We start from the raw sequence: 19986 nt of genomic DNA, 5'->3' as shown, positions 1-19986 counted from the left end.
AATGCCTAATTACGTCTTAAGTTTGAGACACGTAGCAGTTATGTACATTGTCAATTCCAGATTTTGCATCTTGTAAGGACTTAGATCTTATTCAGTCTTTATCTGCCTAAAATATCTTCACCTGTAAAATGAGTATAATGAAGTACTTTATAGAGTTGTAAATGTTATATATAAAAATACAGCAGTGAGAGGGCTGTGGGCTGGTCAAGGTGGCTGAGTTGAAGCAGCTAGTGTATTTGGCTCTCACAGAGAGGAACACAAAGGGAGAGTCAATACTGTACTTTCAACTGAAACATCCAGGTACTCACATTGGGACTAACTAGGGAAACAACTTGACCCAAGGAGAATGAAGAAAAGAAAGGCAAAACAACAGTCCACCTGGGAGCAACACAGAGCCAGGGGAAACTCCCTCACCTAGGGAAGCAGTGAGTGAATGTGTGACCCTGGAAACCCATGCTTTTTCCATGGATCTTTGCAACCCTTGGGTCAGGAGATCTTCTCGTGAACCCGCTTTACCAGGGCCATCAGTCTGACGGAGCTATGTGGAGTCTTGGCACAGGAGCCACTCAGGCACACATGGACACCTGGGAGCCTTAGGTACCTGGGCTTTCCTGCGAAAGTAGCTGCAACTCTGGCAAAGTGGGAGGTTAGACCCTCGTACATATCCCTAGGGAAGAGGCTGAATCCAGGGAGCTGAGCAGCAACAGCCTGCAGGCCCCACTTCCACAGCACCTCACAGGATAAGAGCAACTGGCTTGGAATTCCAGCCAGCCACCAGCAGCAGTGCTGAACCTCCCTGAGACGGAGCTCCTGAGAGAAGGGGCAGGCCACCATCTTTGCTGTTTTTGCAACTTAGCCACTTCAACCTTCAGTCTTTGAAGTGTCCAAGGAGATCAGGGGCTGATGTGGACCCTCGGCATAGCACAGCTGCTCTATAAAAATGTGGCCAGACTGCTTTTTAAGTGCTCTCCCAATGTCATTCCTCCTCACTGGGCAAAGCCTCCCAACTGGGGTCTCCAGCCACCTCCTACAGGTGTGTTTGGGCCAGTAACAGGTTCATTCATACCTCCCTAGGGCAAAGCTTCCAGAGGGAGTGATAGGCTTCCATCTTTGCTGTTTCACAGCCTTCGCTGATGATAACTTCAGGTACTGGAAAATCTGAGGCTACTAGAGACTGAAGTGGGCCCTGGGCATACTGCAGCAGCCCTGTGGAAAAGTGGCCAGACTGTTACCTGGGTTCCCATTCCTATATCTTCTCACTAGGCAAGTCTTGCAGGCCTGGACCTCTACCCACCCCCGTACCAGAGCTGTTGAGCCAGTAGCAACTCAACCACTGCCTGGACAGAGCCTCCAGGGGCAACTGAAAGCCTTTCTGCCACTGCTTCTGCAGTGGAACAGTCCTTGCTACCCTCAGATTAATGAAAGAACTAACACCCTTTTCTACACCTTCAACAAGCTTTAGTTGACCCAAGGAGAGGAAGCCAGCCCATCTCCCATGGGTTCTACACACTCCCCACTGCTCATAAAAGACAGGGAACCCCTGGATTGGCCCCCACAGCACAAATTCTCCATCCTGGGCTGATTGCAATGAACAGTTGCTGACCTGTATCTCTCCAGGAGTGGAACCCTGAGGAGACAGACAGAAGACCCTTGGCCACAACCACTACTAATGTCCCTTCCTCTTCTGCCTCTAAGTTGGGGAAGAAATATAAACACTGAGATTGCCCCAGAGCTGCAGTGGGCAGCCTAGGAGCCAAGCCATGATCTACAGCCAGTAGTCAAGGGGAAGAGAAGCACATTTTCATATCATTGAGAGGGAAAATGGCTGCAACTGTGAGAAAACAGGGGAGCCACACATAACCAAGCAAGAGTCTACCAACTGATCAGTAAGCCCAAGTGCCACCTACTGGATCACATCCCAAAGCTTTAACGGCAAAAATACTGTACTAATATGCTCCCCTCTGAAATCAGAAATGAGAAGTCAGCTTCAAATAAAGACCCTGCACAAAGCCTCAGCCTGGTGAAAACACAAAAATAAGTTTACTGACTGTACTCAATCTACACTGCAATTAAAGGAAAACCCATATGTGGAGATGAGAAGAAACCAATGCAAGAACTCCAGTAACTCAAATGACCTCAGTGTCATATGTCCTTCAAACAACCACACCAGTTCTCCAACAAGAGTTCTTAACCTGGATGAACTGTCTGGAATTACATAAATATAACTCAGAATATGGATAGGAACAAAAATCATCAAGACTCAGAAGAATGGTAAAACCCAATCCAAGGAAAATAATAACAACAATAAAGTGTTACAGGAGCTGAAGGACAAAGTAGCTGGTATAATAAATTAGAACCTAACAGATCTGAAAGAGCCGAATAACACAATACAAGAATTTCAAAATGCAATCACAAGTATTAATGCAGAAAAAATGAATCTGAGGAACAAATTTCAGAACTTGAAGATTGGTTCTCTAAAATAAGAGGGACAAAAATGAAAAAGAATGAACAAAACCTTCAAGGATATGGGATTATATAAAGAGGCCAATTCTACAAATCACTGGCATCTCTGAAAGGGAGGTGGAGAAATCATACAACTTGGAAAACATATTTCAGGATATCATCTATGAAAGCTTCACTAACCTTGCTAGAAAGGCCAACAGTCAAATTCAGGAAATACAAAGAACTCCTACAAGCTTCTACACAAGAAGACCATCCTCAAGACACATAAGGGTCAGGTTTTCCAAGGTCAAAATGAGAGAAAGAATGTTAAAGGCAGCCAGAGAGAAAGGGCAGGCCATCTACAAAGGGAACCCCATTAGGCTAACAGCAGATCTGTCAGCTGAAATCCTATAAGCCAGAAGAGATTGGAGGACTATATTCAACATTATTAAAGAAAATCTTCAACCAAGAATTTCATATCCAGCTAAACTAAGCTTCCTAAGTGAAGGAGAAATGAGATCATTTACAGACAAGAAAAATCTGAGGTAATTCATTACCACCACATCTGCCTTACAAGAGATTTTAGAAAGGGATACTAGATACAGAAAGGAAAGACTACTACACGCTAATACAAAAACATACTTAAACACACAGACCAGCGACACTATAAAGCAACCACAAAAACAAGTCAACATAATAACCAGCCAACAGCACAATGACAAGATCAAATCTACACAAATCAATACTAACCTTGAATGTAAATGGGCAAATGCCCCACTTAAAAGGAACAGAGTGGCAAGCTAGATTTAAAAAAAAAAGAGAGAGAGAGAGAGACACACACACACACAATGGCATGTCGTCTTCAAGAGACCCATCTCACACATAATGACACTCATAGTCTCAAAATAAAGGGATGGAGAAAACTACCAGACGAATAGAAAACAGAAAAAAAGCAGAGGTTGCAATCCTAATTTCAGACAAAACAGATGTCAAATGAACAATAATTTTCCAAAAAGACAAGGGGGCAGGGACAAGATAGCCAACTAGAAGCAGCTGCAGTTCAAGGCTCCCACTGAGAAGAACTAAAACAGTGTGCAAATCCTGCACCAGCAACTGAAATATCCAGGTTCTACTATCAGGACTGACTAGGTGGTTGGCATGACCCATAGAGAGCAAGGAAAGACGGGCTGGTGCATTGGCCCACCTGGGAGCCACAGGGGGCAAGGGGAGCCCTCACCTTCAGCCAGCCAAGGGAGGCAGTGAGTGAGCATGCTACCCATCCTGGGAAACTGCTTTTTCCATGGATCTTTGCAATCCACAGATCAGAAGATCCCACTCATGAGACCATGCCACCAGGGCCTTGGGTCCCAACCACAGAGCCATGCAGATTCTCAAGAGCCACTCAGCTGGAGTCTGCCTAAAACTATCGAGTTCCCAAGTTGGGGAGGGGTGGTCATCATCACTGGGGCTGCCTGCTGCCTAAACCCTCTTGAGTTCCCTGGTGGAGGGGGAGCAGTCATCACTGTGGCTTCTGGCTGCCTAATAAAACTGAGCTTCCCAAGAGAGGGGCATCATCATCACTGTGGCTGCCTGCTGCCTGAGGAAACTGAGTTCCTCCAGGAAGGGACAGCAGCCATCACTACAGCTGCTAGCTGCCTAAGACACTGAACTGGGGAGGAAGGGCAGCAGCCATTTCTACAGATCCAGGCCACTGTTTTTCCTTTGCTGATGCCAGGGAGACTGGATGGCTTGATCTCAAGAAGTATTCCCCACAGTGCAGCATGCTGGCCGTGGCAGATCATAAGCCTGATTGCCTCTTTAGGCTGACCCTGACCCATCCTTCCTCACTGGGTGGGGTCTCTCTGTAGGAACTCCAGCAACTCCAGCCAGGGAATTAGGGAGAGAACTCTGATCTCTCTAGGTCTGAGCCTCTGGGGGGAAGGGTGGCTGTTGTCTCCACAAACCAGAAGACTTATTCTTTCCCCCTACTCGCTCTGAGGAATCCAGGCAGCCCAGATGGGTGGGATTTCTCCCAGCACAGCATACCCCCTTCACAAAAGGACAACCAAAGTGTTTCATTAAGTGGGTCCTGGATCCTGTGACCCCCAGCTGGATGAGACACCCCAATGGGTCACCAGACTCTTATAGAGGAGCATTTCTACTGCCATCAGGTGGGTGCCCCTCAAGGACAGAGATCACAGAGGAAGGAATGGGATCCCATCTTTGCTGTTCTCCAGCCTTCTCTAGTGACATCTCCAGGTGTGGGAAGGACCCAGATAAATAGGGCCTGAAGTGAATCCCCAGCAAACCACAGCAGCCCTACAGAAGAGGTACCTGACTGTTGAAAACAGAAAGCACCAACAACATCAACCAAAAAGTCCCCACAAAAGCCTCATCTAAAGGTCAGCAGCCTCAAAGATCAAAATGAGACAAACTCATGAAGATGAGAAAGGAATGAAAAACCCTTCAAAACTCAAAAGGCCAGAGTGGCTCATTTACTCCAAATGATCACAACACCTCTACAGTAAGGGCACAGTGCTGGGTGGAGGCTGAGATGGATGAATTGACAGAAGCAGGCTTCAGAAGGTGGGTAATAGCAAACTTCACTGAGCTAAAGGAGCATGTTCTAACCCAACACATTGGAAAGAATCCCAGAGCTTAAAGATTGGTTCTCTAAAATAAGACAGCCAAAAATAAAAAAGAATAAAAGGGAAGGAACAAAACGTCCAATAAGTATGGCATTATACATAGAGGCCAATTCTACAAATCACTGGCATCACTGGAAGGGGGGTGGAAAAATCAATGCATTGGGTTAGAACATGCTCCTTTAGCTCTGTGAAGTTTGTTATTATCCACCTTCCGAACACTACTTCTGTCAGCAGAGGAGCTAAGAACCATGACAAAAGGTTACAGAAGATGCTAACTAGAATAACCAGTTTATAGAGGAACATAAATGACCTGAGTCAGCTGTAAAGCACATGAGGAGAACTTTGTGATGCAAACACAAGTATCAGCAGCTGAGTCACTCAAGCAGAAGAAAGAATATCAGAGCTTGAAGACTATCTTGCCAAAATAAGGCAGGCAGACAAGATTAGAGAAAAAAGAATGAAAAGGAATGAACAAAACCTCAAAGAACTGTGGTACTATGTAAAAGACCAAACCTGTGACTGATTGGACTACCTGAAAGAGACAAGGAGAATGGAGCCAAGTTGGGAAAACACACTTCAAGATATCGTCCAGGAGAACTTCCCCAACCTAGCAAGACAGGCCAACATTCAAATTCAGGAAATCCAGAGAACTCCAGTAAGATACTCCACAAGATGATCAACCCTCAAGACACATAGTCATCAGATTCTCCAAGATCAAAATGAAGGAAAAAATGTTAAAGGCAGCCAGAGACAAAGGGCAGGTCACCTAGAAAGGGAAGCCCATCAGACTAACAGTGGGCCTCTCAGCAGAAACCCTACAAGCCAGAAGAGAGTTGCATCCAATAGTCAACATTCTTAGAGAAAAGAATTTCCAACCTAGAATTTCATATCTGGCCAAACTAACCTTCATACGTAAAGGAAAAATCCTTTCCAGACAAGCAAATGCTGAGGGAATTTATCACCACCAGGCCTGCCTTGCAAAACCTCCTGAAGGAAGCACTAAAGATGGAAAGGAGAAACTGGTACCAGCCACTGCAAAAATGTACTGAAGTACAAAGACCAATGACACTATGAAGAAACTGCATCAACTAGTGAGCAAAATAACCAGCTAGCATCATGGTGACAGGATCAAATTCAAACATAACAATATTAACCTTAAGTGTCAATGGGCTAAATGCCCCAATTAAAAGACACAGACCAGCAAATTGGATATGAAGAGTCAAGACTCAAGTGTGCTGTATTCAAGGTTCCTATCTCATGTGCAAAGACACACGTAGGTTCAAAGGGATGGAGGAAAATTTACCAAGCAAATGGAAAGCAGAAAAAAGCAGTGGTTGCAGTCCTAGTTTCTGACAAAACAGACTTTGAATCAACAAAGATAAAAAAAGACAAAGAAGAGCATCACATAATGGTAAAGGAATCAACAAGAAGAGCTAACTATCCTAAATATGTATGCACCTGGTACAGGAGAACCCAGATTCATAAAACAAGTTCTTAGAGACCTACAAAGAGACTCAGGCTCCCACACAACAGTAGCAGGAGACATTAACACCCCATTGTCAATATTGGATCATCTAGACACAAAATTAACAAGAAAGGACTTGAACACAACTCTGGATCAAGTGAATCTCATAGATATCTACAGAACTCTCCACCACAAAACAGCAGACTATATATTATTCTCAGTGGCATATGACATTGACTCTAAAATTGATCACAAAATTGGAATTAAAACACTCCTCAGCAATTGCCAAAGAACTGAAATCACGGCAGTCTCTCAGACCACAGTGCAATCAAATTAGAACTCAAGATTAAGAAACTCAAAACCACACAACTACATGGAAATTGAACAACCTGCTCCTGAGTGACTTCTGGGTAAATAATGAAGTTAAGGCAGAAATCAAGAAGTTCTTTGAAACCAATGAGAACAAAGAGACAATGTACCAGAATCTCTGGGAGACAACTAAAGCAGTGTTAAGAGGCAAATTTATAGCACTAAATGCCCACATCATAAAGCTGGAAATATCTCAAATCGACACCCTAACATCATAACTAAAAGAACTAGAGAAGCAAGAGCAAACAAATCCAAAAGCTAGCAGAAGAGAAAATAAATGATTAAAATCAGAGTGGAACTGAAGGAGATAGAGGTATGAAAAATCCTTCCAAAAAAAAAAAAGAAGAGAAAGAAAGAAAGAAAAGAAGAGAAAGAAAGAAAGAAAGAAAGAAAGAAAGAAAGAAAGAAAGAAAGAAAGAAAGAAAGAAAGAAAGAAAGAAAGTTCAAATAGGAGAGAAAATCAAATTGTCTCTGTTTGCAGGCAATGTGATTCTATATCTAGAAAACCACATCATCGCAGCCCAAAAACTCCTTAAGCTGATAAGCAAGTTCAGCAAAGTCTGAGGATACAAAATCAATGTGCAAAAATCACAAGCATTCTTATACACCAGCAATAGCCAATATTCTTCAATTCCTATACACCAACAATAGACAAGAAAGCCAAATCATGAATGATCTCCCTTTCGCAATTGTTAGAAAGAGAGTAAAATACCTAGGAATACTGCTAACGAGGGGTGTGAAGGACCTCTTCAAGGGGAACTACAAGCCACTGCTCAAGAATATAAGAGAGGACACAAACAAATGGAAAAACATCCGTAGGAAGAACAAATCTCTTGAAAATAGCCATACTACCCGAAGTAATTTATAGATTCAATGCTATTCACATCAAACTACCACTGACATTCTTCACAGAATTAAAAAAAAAAAAAAAAAACTACTTTAAATTTCATATGCAACCAAAAAAGAGACTGAATAGTCAAGACAATCCTAAGCCTATTTATTTATTTTGAGACAAAGTCTCACTCTGTCACCAGGCTGGAGTGCAGTCGCATGATCTCAGCGCATTGCAACCTCTGCCTCCCGGATTCAAGCGATTCTTCTGCCTCAGTCTCCCAAAGTACTGAGATTATAGACGTGAGCCACCACACTTGGCCAGGATTCCCTATTTAAATGGTTCTGGGAAAATTGACTAGTCATATGCAGAAAACTGAAACTGGACCTCATCCTTACACTTTATGCAAAAATTAAGATGGATTAAAAACTTAAATGTAAAACCCCAAACTGTAAAAAAAAACCCTAGAAGAAAATCTAGGAAGTTCCATTCAGGACATAGGCATGGGCAAAGATTTTATGTTGAAATCATCAAAAGCAATTGCAACAAGAGCAAAAATTGACAAATGGGATCTAATTAAACTTAAGCACTTCTGCCCAGGGAAAGAAACTATCATCAGAGTGAACAAGCAGCCTACAGAATGGGAGAATATTTTTGGAATCTATCAATCTGACAAAGGTCTAATATCCAGAATCCACAAGGAACTTAAACAAATTTACAAGAAAAGAACAAACAACCCCATCAAAACATGGGTAAAGGACACGAACAGACATTCTGAAAAGAAGACATTTATGCGTCCAACAAACATATGAAAAAAAAGCTCAACCTCAGTAGTGTTTATTAGAGAAACGCAAATCAAAACCACAATGAGATACCATCTCACGCCCGTCAGAATGGCAATTATTAAAAAGTCAAGAAACAACAGACGCTAGAGAGGCTGTGGAGAAATAGGAACACTTTCATGCTGTTGGTGGGAATGTAAACTAGTTCAACCATTGTAGAAGACGGTGTGGCAATTCCTGAAGGCTCTAGAAGCAGAAATACCATTTGGCCCAGCAATCCCATTACTAGGTTTATATCCAAAGAAATAGAAATCGTTCTGTTTTAAAGATACCTGCACACTTATGTTTATTGCAGCACTATTCACAACAGCAAAGACATGGAATCAACCCAAACTTCCATCAACGATAGACTGGATAAAGAAAATGTGATACATATACACCATGGAATACTATACAGCCATAAAAAGAAATGAGGTCATGTCTTTTGCAGGGACATGGATGAAGCTGGAAGCCATAATCTTCAACAAATTAACACAGGAACAGAAAACCAAACACCACATGTTCTCATAAGTGGAAACCAAACAATGAGAACACATGGACACAGGGAGGGGAAGAATACACACTGGAGCCTGTTGGGAAGGTGGGGGAGAGGAGAGCATTAAGAGAAATAGCTAATGCATGTGGTGCTTAATACCTAGGTGATAGATTGATAGGTGCAGCAAACCACCATGGCACATGTTTAACTATGTAACAAACCTGCACATCCTGTACATGTATCCCAGAACTTAAAATAGAAAAGACAAAGAAGGATATTACATAATGGCAAAGGCTTCAATTCAACAAGAAGACCTAACTCTCCTAAATATATATTCATCCAACACAGGAGCACCCAGATTCATAAATAAAGTTCTTAGAGACCTACAAAGTATGTTTCACAGTAATAGTGGGAGATTTCCACACTCCAGTGACAGTATTAGACATGTCATTGAGGCAAAAAATTAACAAAGATATTCAGGAGCTGAACTCAACATTGGATCAAATGGATCTGATAGGCCTTTACAGAAATCTCCACTCAAAAACAACAGAATATGCATTCCTCTCATCATCATATGCCACATACTCTAAAATCACTCACATAATTGGACATAAAGCAATCCTCAGCAAATGCAAAACAACTGAAATCATATCAAACACACACTCAGATCACAGTGCAATAAAAATAGAAGTCAAGACTAATAAAATTGCTGAAAATCATGCAATTACATGGAAATCAAACAACATACTCCTGAATGACTTTTTAGTAAATAATGAAATTAAAGCAGAAATCAAGAAGTTCTTTGAAAATAATGAGAACAAAGTTACATACTAGAGCTTCTGGACAAAGCTAAGGCAATGTTAGGAGGGGAATTTATAGCACTAAATCCCACATCAAAAAGTTAGGAAGAACTCAAATTAATAACCTAACATCTCAACTGAAAGAGTTAGAGAAGCAAAACAAAACCCCAAAACTAGAGGAAGACAAGAAATAACCAAAAATCCGAACTGAACTGAAGGAAACCGAGACATGAAAAAACAAAACAAAACAAAACAAAACAGAAAAACCATTCAAAAGATCTACGAATTCAGGGTAGGTTTCTTGAAAATATTAATAAGAAAGTCTGATGATTCAAATAAACACAATTAGAAATGACAAAGGGAATGTTACCACTGACCCCACAGAAATAGAAACAACCATCAGAAACTACTGCAAACACTTCCATGCATACGAACTAGAAAAATTCAAAGAGATAGATAAATTCCTGGACAAATACACCCTCCCACAACTCAGCCAGGAAGAAATTGATGTGCTGAACAGACCAATAGAAAGCTCCGAAATTGAATCAGTAATAAATAACCTACCAACCAAAAAAGCCCAGGACGTGATGGATTCCCAGCCATATTCTACGAGAAGTACAAAGAAGAGCTGGTGCCATTTTTACAGGAACTATTTGAAAATATTGAGGAGGAACTCCTCCCCAGCTCATTCTGTGAGGCCAACATCATCTTGATACCAAAATCTAGCAGAGACACACCACAAAAAAAGACTTCAGGACAATACCCTCGACGAACATCAATGCAAAAATCCTCAACAAAATACTGGCAAACCAAATCCAGCAGCACATCAAAAAGTTAATCCATCATGATCAAGTATGCTTCATCCCCAGGATGCAAGGTTGCCTCAACATACACAAATCAATTAATCTGATTCATCACATAAACAAAACTAAAGATATAAACCACTTGATTATCTCAACATATGCAGAAAATGCTTTCTTTTTTTTATTATACTGTAAGTTCTAGGGTACATATGCACAACATGCAGGTTTGTTACATATGTATACATGTGTCATGTTGGTGTGCTGCACCCATTAACTCATCATTTACATTAGGTATATCTCCTAATGCTATCCCTCCCCACTTCCCCCTCCCCACAAAAGGCCCTAGTGTGTGATGTTCTCCTTCCTGTGTTCAAGTGATCTCATTGTTCAATTCCCACCTATGAGTGAGAACGTGCGGTGTTTGCTTTTCTGTTCTTGTGATAGTTTGCTGAGAATGATGGTTTCCAGCTGCATCCATGTCCCTACAAAGGACATAAACTCATCCTTTTTTATGGCTGCATAGTATTCCATAGTGTATATGTGCCACATTTTCTTAATCCAGTCTATCACTGATGAACATTTGGGTTGATTCTAACTCTTTGCTATTGTGAATAGTGCCACAATAAACATACGTGTGCGTGTGTCCTTATAGCAGCATGATTTATAATCCTTTGGGTATATACCCAGTAATGGGATGGCTGTGTCAAATGGTATTTCTAGTTGTAGATCCTTGAGGAATCGCCACACTGTTTTCCACAATGGCTGAACTAGTTTACAGTCCCACCAACAATGTAAAAGTGTTCCTATTTCTCCACATCCTCTCCAGCATCTGTTGTTTCCTGACTTTTTAATGATAGCCATTCTAACTGGTGTGAGATGGTATCTCATTGTGATTTTGATTTGCATTTCTCTGATGGCCAGTGATGATGAGTATTTTTTCATGTGTCTGTTGGCTGTATGAATGTCTTATTTTGAGAAGTGTCTGTTCATATCCTTTGCCCACTTTTTGATGGGGTTGTTTGTTTTTTTCTTGTAAATTTGTTTTGAATTCTTTGTAGGTTCTGGATATTAGCCCTTTGTCAGATGAGTAGATTGCAAACATTTTCTCCCATTCTGTAGGTTGCCTGTTCCCTCTGATGGTAGTTTCTTTTGCTGTGCAGAAGCTCTTTAGTTTAATTAGATCCCATTTGTCAATTTTGGCTTTTGCTGCCGTTGCTTTTGGTGTTTTAGACATGAAGTACTTGCCCATGCCTATGTCCTGAATGATATTACCTAGGTTTTCGTCTAAGGTTTTTATGGTTTTAGGTCTAACATTTAAGTCTCTAATCCATCTTGAATTAATTTTTGTATAAGGAGTAAGAAAAGGATCCAGTTTCAGCTTCTACTTATGGCTAACCAATTTTCCCAGCACCATTTATTAAATAGGGAATCCTTTCCCCATTTCTTGTTTTTGTCAGGTTTGCCAAAGATCAGATGGCTGTAGATGTGTGGTATTATTTCTGAGGGCTCTGTTCTGTCCCATTGGTCTATATTTCTGTTTTGATGCCAGTACCATGCTGTTTTGGTTACTGTAGCCTTGTAGTATAGTTTGAAGTCAGGTAGTGTGATGCCTCCAGCTTTGTTCTTTTGGCTTAGGATTGTCTTGGCAATGTGGTCTCTTTTTTGGTTCCATATGAACTTTAAAGTAGTTTTTTCCAATTCTGTGAAGAAAGTCATTGGTAGCTTAATGGGAATGGCATTGAATCTATAAATTACCTTGGGCAGTATGGCCATTTTCACAATATTGATTCTTCCTATCCATGAGCATGGAATGTTCTTCCATTTGTTTGTGTCCTCTTTGATTTCACTGAGCAGTGGTTTGTAGTTCTCCTTGAAGAGGTCCTTTACATCCCTTGTAAGTTGGATTCCTAGGTATTTTATTCTCTTTGAAGCTATTGTGAATGGAAGTTCATTCATGATTTGGCTCTCTGTTTGTCTGTTACTGGTGTGTAAGAATGCTTGTGATTTTTGTACATTGATTTTGTATCCTGAGACTTTGCTGAAGTTGCTTATCAGCTTAAGGAGATTTGGGGCTGAGACAATGGGGTTTTCTAAATATACAATCATGTCATCTGCAAACAGGGACAATTTGACTTCTTCTTTTCCTAACGGAATACCCTTGATTTCTTTCTCTTGCCTGATTGCCCTAGCCAGAACTTCCACCACTATGTTGAATAGGAGTGGTGAGAGAGGGCATCCCTATCTTATGCCAGTTTTCAAAGGGAATGCTTCCTGTTTTTGCCCATTCAGTATGATATTGGCTGTGGGTTTGTCATAAATAGCTCTTATGATTTTGAGATACGTTCCATCAATACCTAATTTATTGAGCGTTTTTAGCATGAAGGGCTGTTGAATTTTGTCAAAGGCCTTTTCTGCCTCTATTGAGATAATCATGTGGTTTTTGTCTTTGATTCTGTTTATATGCTGGATTACGTTTATTGATTTGTGTATGTTCAACCAGCCTTGCATCCCAGGGATGAAGCCCACTTGATCATGGTGGTTACCCTTTTTGATGTGCTGCTGGATTCGGTTTGCCAGTATTTTATTGAGGATTTCTGCATCGATGTTCTGTTCTTTTACATTTGCTGAGGAGTGCTTTACTTCCAACTATGTGGTTAATTTTGGAATAAGTGCGATGTGGTGTTGAGAAGAATGTATATTGTGTTGATTTGGAGTGAAGAGTTCTGTAGATGTCTATTAGGTCCGCTTGGTGCAGAGTTGAGTTCAATTCCTGGATATCCTTGTTAACTTTTTGTCTCATTGATCTGTCTAATGTTGACAGTGGGATGTTAAAGTCTCCCATTATTATTGTATGGGAGTCTAAGTCTCTTTGTAAGTCTCTAAGGACATGCTTTATGAATCTGGGTGCTCCTGTATTGGGTGCATATATATTTAGGATAGTTAGCTCTTCTTGTTGAATTGATCCCTTTACCATTATGTAATGGCCTTCTTTGTCTATGATCTTTGATGGTTTAAAGTCTGTTTTATCAGAGACTAGGATTGCAACCCCTGCCTTTTTTTGTTTTCCATTTACTTGGTAGATCTAGAAAAGGCTTTCAATAAAATTCAATGCCTCTCCATATTAAAAACTCCAAAAAATCTGAGTATTGAAGAAACATAACTCAAAATGATGAGCTGTTTTTGTACCAGTATCATGCTGTTTTGGTTACTGTAGCCCTGTAGTGTAGTTTGAAGTTGGGTAACGTGATGCCTCCAGCTTCGTTGTTTTTGCTGAGGATTGCTTGGCTATTAGAGCTCTTTTTTTGGTTCCACATGAATTTTGAAATAGTTTGCTCTAGTTCTGTGAGGAATGCGATTGGTAGTTTAATAGGGATAGCTTGCATCTGTAAATTACTTTGGGCAGTATAGCCATTTTAATGACATTAATTTTTCCTATCCGTGAGAATGAAATGTTTTTCCATTTGTTTATGTCTTCTCTGATTTCTTTGAGCAGTGTTTTGTAATTCTCCTAGAGATCTCCTAGAGATCTTTCACCTCCCTGGTTAGCTGTATTCCTAGGTATTTTAGTTTTTCTGTGTGTAGCAATTATGAATGGGATTGTGTTCTTCATTTGACTCTCTTCTTGACTTGATGTATAGGACTTCTAGTAATTTTCACACATTGATTTTGTATGCTAAGATTTTGCTACAGTTTATCAGCAGAAGCAGCTTTGGGGCCAAGACTGTGGGGTTTTCTGGACATGGAATCATGTCATCTGTAAACAGAGACAGTTTGATTTCCTATCTATTCCTCTCTTCCTTCCTCTATTTGGATGCCCTTCCAGTTTTGCACATTCAGTGTAATGTTGGCTGTGGGTTTGTCATGGCTAGCTCTCATCATTTTGGCACTTCTGACTAGAAGGGCAAGAGGGGCCAGTGTTGTTGTTCCCTGAAAGGTAAGTGCAGCCCACAATTATAAATGTAGTGAAGAAGAAGATACATGCATATGTGTAGGTAAATATAATTGAGATATATTTAGCAGACATAATCAATAGAGTTGATGAGTGACTGACTGGATGTGTGGGGAATTTATATCACTCCCAGGTTTTTGACTTGGGCAACTGGACACTCACGAAGGAAAAAGAGGATCCAAGGAGAGGAACTTGTCTGAGGACTGGGGTAGGGCTGAACAGCTGCATTTGAGACTAGTGGAGGGTGGGCTGGGCATGGGATGCACAAATGGAAATTCCACTGGGTCTGCAGCTCACACATGTGCATGACCAGCATAGAGATAGAGAGGCCCCAACACTGCTGAGAAACTGTAATTCCCTGGTGATGGTGTCAGCTGAGAAGGGAAGGAAGCCCATTTGAGGACACCGATCATTTGAGGACACTGAAGAAGGAGTGAGCAGACAAAAAGGAGCCCACAGAAGACAGGGAAGAAACAACTAGAGGGAGAAGCCAAGGCAAGCGTGTGTGGTGACATATAGGAACTGAGGGAGAGGACATTTCAAGATGGAGGGGATGTCATACAACAGGACTATGCAATGGTTTTTGACTGTGTCCACAGGAAGTCACAACAGGCAAGGGAAAGAAACCAGAACCCTGTCATGGAGTTAAGGAGTGAGTCAGAGAGGAGATGGGTAGGGACAGTGAGGTAAGGCCTCTTTTTAAGGAAGTTTGGCTGAAGGATAGACTAGCTGGACACATGCTGGGTGTGTGGGGTAGAGGGAGGAATGATGCGGGGTAGGAGAGCCTTGAGCCTGTGAGAAGAATCTCCTAGAACAGAGAAGCTGAAGTTAAAGTTGTGGGAGAGAGTGGGGATAACTGAGTGACAGATAATCAGTGGCCTTTGCCAAGAGCACAGCCCTCTTTCACTGTCACAGAGAGGAAGGACAAAACAATTGGTGTTCAAGAGTTGGTTTGTAGCACAATATTTTAACTATGTCCTTTAAAAAGTTTCTCCACAGACACTACCCAAAGCAGTCCTTCACTACAGTGGCAGACGGACCTGAACATTTTCACCTGAAGCAGCAGAGGGAACTGCAGAGTCAGGTAATTTCTAGAAGGCTTGCTTTGTTAGATTGATACTAAAGATTATTCATGAGGCCAGTCTTCTGAGATTTCTGTCATTTCTGTCATGCCAGGTCACCAACCAGTAAGGAGGCTAAAAGCAGGCCTCTTTGGGGATTCCAGATGGAAGTGTTAGACATCTGTAGTATTCTTGGTCTCGAATCATCCTGATATTCTTCATTTTGTTATTCACATTGGACTACGGCAAGGAAATGAGTTCTGGTCCGAGTCAATGTTTCCCAATAATGTTGATTTATTTGGTTCTAAATATTTAAACGCATTTTATAAATAGCTTTTCCACACCACATATATAGGGAAAAGCCAGGAGTTAACTTGGGCCAGCAGCACTGTATGCGGGGCTAACACCTTGTCTGTGTATCTCACACCAACCCTAAGCTTTTTTTCCTTCCTGTCACTTTACTCATCTTTCTTTCACATGAAATAATGTTCATTTTCTTTGAAAATGAGCTCATTTCCTTGTTTTCTTTCCATATTTCAGCAAGAACAAAGATCACCACAACTGGCCCCCCTTCAACTATGCTAGATGGCAACTTGCCTTCAGTATGGTGAAACACATCGGTTAAGACGGGTTGTGCATGCCAGGACTTTCTACAAGGACACCCAATCTCCTTAATAAACATGAGATGTTCTCTTTCCAGAAGTTCTCTTGCCTGACACAGCACAGGAAGATGCTGAAGGGCCACACAGTGATCCATTGGTCAGTGGTGACGTAAGGGGGTCAGAAGGGAGGAGTGAGGAGAAGCAGGGAAGACTGGGTGGTTGTAGGCCTCCTTCATCTGTTCATTGGCTGTGGCATTAGGCCAGCTACTCTTTGCACTTCTGTAAAGTGAGACGGTCGATCTTGTCTACCTCTCCAGAGGATGGCTGCAAGTGTCAAATGTGGGGTAGTTAGGTGGGAGGGCATTTCAAAAAGTTAAAAAATGTGATTTTGGAGGCTTGTTATGTTGATGATTATTATAATCCCTGAGAATTCCTAGTATAAAAAAGGGAAAAGAAGATAATCTGTGAAAGAAGTAAGTGTCCAGTTACTAGTCTTTGAAAAGTGTCAGTCTATAGCTCTTCTTAATGAGAATAGGCAGCTTTCAGTTGCCCAGGGTCAGATTTCCTTAGTGGTGTATCTAATCACAGGAAAGATTGTGGTTCCCTCCAGTCTCTTTCTGGGGGACTAGAGCCCACTTCTCATTTCATTTAATTAGCGGAAATATAACTCAAAGTAGAATTTACTGTTAACAATGCCACAGAAACATGGTTGGAAACTATTTTTTGGTTTGTGTAAAATGCGGTTTTTATGTGCTTATAATGGTTCCAAAAATTGGGTGCTGGCCAAAGAGAGATACTGTTACAGAAGCCAGCAAGAAGACCTCTGTTCATTCACACCCCGGGCGTATCAGGAATTGACTCCAGTGTGTGCAAATCCCATTTGCCTGTCTTCTCAAGTTAGGGTTAATTGGATAATTCTGGAGAAGTACACACTGAAAACTATAACTAAGCCGAGCAATTAAATACTAGTTTCCTGCCTATTACATGCCTTTGTACCATGCAAAAGAGCTCACAGGGCCTCTGAGGAAAGATCACTAACACACACCTCAAATAACTATGTCTGATTTCCTGGAAGGACTCAGAAAGGGAACGATGACTGTGGATTGGACTGGATAGTGCCTCATGCTGGAGGTGGGGTTTGAATGGAGCCTTGAAGGTTGAGAAAAAGTGATATAAACACTGGCTCCTTCCTTTTGAAAGCACATGACACTCTTTGGGCTTAGTGGTTATAGATACCTTTAGCACAGCCCAGGAGCAAGCATTCATTGTCTACCTATCATATGCTTGACTTTGGAAATGCAAATAAAAAAGGAGGTCACTGTTTTATGAAAGGATGATTTTATTCTACCTGATGTAGTCAGCTGCAAGCTTCAGAAGGCAGCACATACAATAATTATGGGCTGGTGAGATGAGAGCTAATGAAGAGATGTACAAAGTGCCATGGGATCACCAAGCAGTGGTCAGGTGAAGGCATCTGATTTTCTTTAAGATCTTGCTCAAATGTCATCTCCTCTAGAAGAAAATGTAGGGTTTCACTAGGCAGACAACATGGGGAAATTCATCTCAGTTCAAGAAACAGGTATTGATTATCTAATACGTTCAAGCAGTTGTGCACTGAGGCTAGAAAAACATCATCATCATCATCATCATCATCATCATCATCATCATCAACAACCACAACAATCTTGCTGTATTCCAGGCACATAATTTTACATGTATTATCTCATTTAATCTCAAACAACTCTATGACATAGGTGTTTATTATTATCCCTATTTAGATGAAACATTTAACCTTCAGAGAATTTAAATGAATTGCACTTGCAAGCTTAGCAGGTGAGGAATCAAATTTGGAATAGGACCTAGATCAGTGATCCCCTAGATCCACAATCTTGACCAGTACCCTGTTCTCTTTGCTTAGAGAGCACTGAGAGAAAATCTGTAAGCAAATAATCACAAAACAAGGGATAATGCAATATACGTAAAGGTAGGATTTTACCTTAAGTGGAAGGAGGAAGAAGTCATTATTTATTTTTTCTGGGTGAGAGATGAAAACACTTCTGCAAGAGTATTTCCAATTTCACCAAAGTATGGAAAGATGTTTATCCTAATAACAATACTCAGTAATGGTGTTTAATTTCAGCCTAGTACATGATTTGATTCTAAAACACAACATTTCCTTAGAATTTTTGATATCTGGAATTCTATAGCTCAATGGTTTTGGTGGAAAATTGACTATTAATATTTTATATACTTTTTTGATAATTTTGGGGCTAAATGAATCAAATCTATTCATAATTCTTAAGTTTTCAAATTCTGAAATCTTTTAGAGTTGTTTGGCTAAAACTAGTTCTTCCAGTTTGTTAGCTTACCAAATGAGCCAAAATAAGGAAAAAACAAAAATTTATTTTCAGTCAGATATAGAAAGTTATTTAGTTTAGTTACATGATGTTATCTCTGCCTTTAAAAAATTTCTTCTTTCTTATTTTCTCCCTCTCTCTTTTTGAGGGGATTATAAACACTGCCAATATTTTTTGCCTAAAGGGTAAATCCTCCTAAACTCTTTTGGGATCTATGTTAGGTGCCAGATTGTCATAAGAAAATTATGTGAACTACTGGTGAATAAACAAGCAAACCAGAAGTTAGTTTTTCAGAACAGATGCAAGCCAGTAGTTCACAGGCATTATCCAGTAACTGGTGGGGATCTACTTGGCCAGCCCCTGACCACTGTAGATGTGAACTTCCCTGGACCTTGGCAGTCAAAAGGGAGAGAGGCAGAGAAAGCCCCGTTCTCATCACTAATTCCCTTTTGACCACACATGACAGCATGACCTGCTTCAAAGAAATAATTCTATAAATTATAGAATTATTTATAGAATTCTAAATGGTGGTTAGGTGCCCTCACAAGCTCACAGTAGCCCATTCAACAAAGAGCAAAAGTAAAATTACTTCTGATGGATTTAGCAACATCATAGTTCACCCGTGAGGCAACAGGCTTTTATTACTTGCTTCGAGACTGGCTTCTTCTCATTTTCTTTAGGAAAGTGAGCCTACCTGACTTAGAAACAAAATTTTGGAACAGAAACCCTTTGTAAGTTGGGAGATCCCTAAACTAAAATTTCAAGTGAGATGAAAAGCCCCTTGAGAAATAAAATTCTGTCTGGTCATGGTGGCTGATGCCTGTAATTCTGGCACTTTGGAAGGTTGAGGCAGGAAGATCACTTGAGGCCAGGAGTTTGAGACCAGCCTAAGCAACATAGGGAAACCCCTGTGATATGTTTTGGACATGTGTCCCCACCCAAATCTCATGTTGAACTGTAATCCCCAGTGTTGTAGGTGGTGTCTGGAGGGAGGTGACTGGATTACGAGGGTGGATTTCTCATGAATGGTTTAGTACTATCTCCGTGGTACTCCTCATGATAGCAGGTGAGCTCTCACAAGATCTGGTTGTTTAAAAGTGTGTAGTATCTCCCCTCTCACTCACTTGTTCCTGCTTTCACTATGTGACATGCCCTGCTCCACTTTCACAATCTGCCAGTAATTTGTGGCAGGTTATGAGTGTGTGTAATTTATGAGTGCTGATAGGATGAAAGATAGAAAATGATTTTAGATAGAAAGAAAATCATTCCGGAAGCTTCGAGTCTTCCTTTTGTAATCTATGTTGGTTCTTTTTTAATATTCCCTGTTTCAACACTGACTGA

General features: G+C 40.9%; 1 long non-coding RNA gene across 1 annotated transcript; it reads left to right on the top strand.

The window, feature by feature from the left end:
- The first annotated feature begins 15500 nt into the window (after positions 1–15500).
- On the top strand, positions 15501–16383 carry LOC112604843. The gene is made up of 2 exons (XR_003115289.1): positions 15501–15709; positions 15802–16383. It is a non-coding gene; the product is annotated as an uncharacterized LOC112604843 (long non-coding RNA).
- The last annotated feature ends 3603 nt before the right edge of the window (positions 16384–19986 follow it).

The sequence above is a fragment of the Theropithecus gelada genome, chromosome 13, assembly GCF_003255815.1.
Source record: "Theropithecus gelada isolate Dixy chromosome 13, Tgel_1.0, whole genome shotgun sequence".
Taxonomy (NCBI): domain Eukaryota; kingdom Metazoa; phylum Chordata; class Mammalia; order Primates; family Cercopithecidae; genus Theropithecus; species Theropithecus gelada.
The sequence above is the reverse complement of the archived record's forward strand: the minus strand, read 5'-3'. Positions and strand labels throughout refer to the sequence as shown.